Raw genomic sequence first — 4,429 nt, forward strand, 5'->3', positions numbered from 1 at the left:
CCCACCCAAAATCGCGCGACACCCCCCCCCCCTCCCCGCCCCGAGAACAGGTAACCCCCAGTACCCTTCCCTCCTCCTCCTCAAGAACTGCGCTCCAATTCGGTGTTACAGGGAGTTGTAAACTGCTTCCATTTTAGTACACACACACACACACACACGCACACGGACACGCACACGCGCGCACACACACACACGCACGCCCACACACACACGCACGCACGCACGCACGCACACATACACACACACGCGCGCGCGCACGCACGCACGCACGCACGCACACATACACACACACGCGCGCGCGCACGCACGCACGCACGCACGCACGCACACATACACACACACGCGCGCGCACGCACGCACGCACGCACACATACACACACACACGCGCACGCACGCACGCACGCACACACGCACACATACACACACACACACACACACACATATATATATATACTTTTTTTAGTTTTAACATATAGACGCATAATTTACACACTCATTCACATTCAAAAGTGCTTTTATTCGCACTCTGTGGCTCCCTAGTGCTTGTAATAGCTTCTCGCTGAGCTATTGCAAGCTCTGCAAAGGGAAGGCCATCTTCTCATCCTTTGCAGGCTATAAAGCTGTGGCTTGCACAGCTCCAGCAGGTCGCACCTCGCACACTGGCTCCATCATCATGCATAGGGGCTGCATGAGTCACGCCACACCGTAAGGCCATGTACGGTTGGGTCACAGCACCTTGGACCATTCGTCACTGCACTCAGGTATAGTATTTGTGGCATGGTCGGGGCATGAAGCGGGGGTACAATTTAGAAATGCTGATCTTCATCACATTTCAAGCACATTTTTTTAAAATTTTGTGTCGATTTGTCAGCATTTTAAGGGTGAGGAAGCAAGCAGCAGCGAGAGCAAGAAAAAAATTTAAAGCCACTCTTACTGAGAATCTATTACGAGCACTAGGAAGCCGCGGAGCATTCTTAAAGGGACATTGAAGGCAATTTCAGACATCTTTTTGGCGATTGAACTTGGTTCCAGACACGTCTCAGGCCACGTAGCCCAAATTTCAGCCGAAACCGGCGCTTGTGTGCCGCGCAAATCAATTAAACTAATAATCATGCCGGGATCGACTAAGGTGACGCCCCAAGAGTTGCGGGAGAAGCCAGGAGAAGCGGAGCTCACGTGACCGATGCGGGGCCAAGAAGCCCGACGTCACAATAGACGCGTCAGCGAATGGTCGAAACGAGAAACGTGCCCTCGGTCACGTTATGGTTCGCGATTTTTAGGAATACTGTTCTAATTTCCGCTTGAATAGCCATGAAAAGTATAAATCGGACCAGAAATGATTACTAAACCTTAAATAAAGCAGCATCATTGTTTTTTTTTCTGTGCTACGCTGGATGCGAAACCGGCAACGAGCAACTATGGGCAAACAAAATAAAATTAAAAAAGAACACCGTACTCGAAGGATTCTGCAAAATGGTAGCTTTAGATGGCTGTTCTAACGGTCGGCTGAAGACTAGTATTCGTTCGGGCGACGCTAGTTTTTACTTGTGGGTTGCTGCTCGTTTTCATTGACGACGAAAAGAGGACGTCAGCGGAGGAACCGGATCCCGGAACGGCGGGATCGCTGCCGCTTTCCCCTCGGCATCTCCCCCACGTCCGTCCTTGGGCATGCGGGCCGCTCGTTGCCGGCTGGGCGGCCTCCGTCGGGTGATGGCAGAAGCCGCCACACGTACTCCCGTTCCGTTGACGTTCGGTCCCTGAACGGAAGCTCGAAGTCGCTCGCGAGAGCGGCCTTGCCGTCCATGTTGGAAGACTCGGCGAAACGACCGCGCCACCGCGCTGCTATAACCCACCGCGGTAACCAGAGTCTCGATCTCCTAAATACTACCGATACCCACTATTCACACTTGACGTCACACCCTACGTCACCTCCGTTTTCGGAGACCCAGAAACGAGAATGGAGAATGTTCAGTTTCGGTTTCTTTACTTCTTTCGTAGGCACATAAATACGCCTCACAAATGTCTACAAAAATTGGGCGGCACGCTATGTTCCCAAGGAGCATTAAAACACCATTTAAAAAATTAAATAAAACCATCTTCATTGTCCCTTTAAAACGCTTCTAAAGGTGAATTAGCGTATAAATTATGGGCTAGTGCGTCTAATATTTAAAAAAATAAATATAATTAATAAGTGTAAAAATATACACCTGGAGTACTTAAACCAGAACTACACAGTCAGTAAGTTTGAAATTTGACACCATAAACGACTCGGCCACCACCCAATTTTATTTCCAGGTCGTTTATCGAGGTACATGAATTTCGTTTGCAGCTGTCGGCTGCAAGAGACATAGCCTTATTTTCAATTACTTTACTATTCCCACCAGATATGACAATTGACCAAGAACAGAACCTCATTTATCGGCGAGGCACTGCGCTTGCATCAAGGCAATCTAACCGGTCCTGCTGGGCTCATATTTTGTTTCATCACCCGTTTAGGATTCCGTTGTCGCTCATCAAACAAAGAAACAAAAAAAAACTGTGACTAAGTCTGACTTATTCTGGTGTGGAGGTAACCTTGGCAGTAAACTCTACTAAATGGGGCAAGACATATATTATACATTTTTTTAGCAAATATGCGTTGTTTTAGCAAAATGAGATACACTATTTTATTCAGGTGAAACAAAGAAAAAGCCTCTCCACCTGGGTCTGTTTTCATCTCTCGCAGACACTATTTCCCGCTTTTTGTGATTTGTGTCAGACATTTGTGTCTCTGTCCGTCCAAAGCATCTGTGTTAGGCTAAGACTAGCTTCATTAGGTTATGTGCAGGTATTCATCGCAGCAAATGGCTGACAATCAAGAACACGATTTTGTTCTCGGCCACCAAAAGCAAGTATTTTCAAAGTGAGCTATTGAGCTAAAAACTCATATAGGCGGGCAATAGCCTATTGCCCGCCTATATGAGTTTTTTGTTCGAATACTCTTGGATGCCATTTAGAATGTGCAATGGTCTTGCATTTGTATTTTGTTGTCTCTCCTGCAAAAACACCCAAGTTTGCCTAAGACTGGATTCTTTCTTATACATGCAGGTCTTGGAGGCAAGCACCAGTCAATCAAGGCCAGAAGTTTGCTCTTTGCCGCTCATGGCAAGTGTTTTCAAGGTGAGTGATTGATGCCAATTTGAGTTGTGTGTTTAATTCCTCACAGACACTCTGTTTCCTGTTTTTATAGTGGCATTGTGTCAGACTTTTGTATCTCTGTCCGGCCACACCCTCTGTATTAGACTAAGACGGTTCTTTCGAATATGTGCAGCAATTCTTGGCAGCAGGTGACTGCCAATGAGGAACACGAGTTTGTTCTCGGCCACCAAGAGCAAGCATTTTTAAAGTGAGCTATTGCCCTCCTATATGAGTTTCAGCATTCGTCAAGAAGCGCAAAATCAAAGCCCGGGGGTTTGCCATCGCAAAATTGTTGACTGGGAAGCGCATAGGGAGGAAGCTTTACAAAAGTATCCACCTGCCTCAACAAGTGAAACGGAAACTAAAAACGTGGGTTCCATTTGAAAAAAAAAACTAAATAAAAAAAGACATTGTCAGCCCGAGTTAACTCGGGGACAGTAGGGAGCAAACGATCCGCGGTACGAGAATGCTTGGTTCAGGTACTTGTAGGGCTGATCGGTGTCTCGGTGTTTTCTCAAAAACTTATTGTTTTCTAAAAGTGTGGTGGTGGAATATTCGGGCATGGGCATTGAGTCCGGATGTTAAGGTAAAAATTTCATCCCCATGCCGGGATTCAAGTGTTTCGATTTATCAGGACGAGACCCAACCGGGACACTAGAGAGGAGCGGCTTAACCAAGGGAGGCTACATATACCACAGCTTCTTGTGGACAAAAAACAAAAATAGATAGATGGTGGGTGTTTCATTTGCTATGCCTTTTGTCATGCACGTTCTGTTTGCTATGTTTCAAGATTCCTGCAGAGTTTAATTTCAACTATTGTAAAATATCGAGCATGCGCCCAGATCGCAGAAGCGCCTACATTATGTTTTCGGAACAATCCGCAAATAAGCAAAGAGCATACCAGACACCCATCCACCTGTTTTCAGCCATGCTCAAGATATTAAAAGAACACACTAAGCGCCCAGGTGCCGTGGCGTCCTTGCCACAATAGTGACGGTCACGAGGCTGGCAGGTCCGTGCCTGGCACAAGCCATGGCATGGCCTTTGGGAACCGGAGAATCGAGATTAGAGATGTAGCACAGAAATTGGAGGCGAGCGGCGAAGGTGAGCACAGTTAATGGAAAACAAGGATGAAGGGGGTTCCGTCGCATGAGGCATCTATGTCCCGGGCATGTAATTTTAAGTGTGCTGTAGGCCGCCACGCAAAAAAAAAAAAAAAATGGCACTTGTACGTAGCTAATCGCAAACCTCT

The sequence above is a fragment of the Ixodes scapularis genome, unplaced genomic scaffold (assembly GCF_016920785.2).
Source record: "Ixodes scapularis isolate PalLabHiFi unplaced genomic scaffold, ASM1692078v2 PGA_scaffold24__2_contigs__length_7659602, whole genome shotgun sequence".
NCBI lineage: Eukaryota > Metazoa > Arthropoda > Arachnida > Ixodida > Ixodidae > Ixodes > Ixodes scapularis.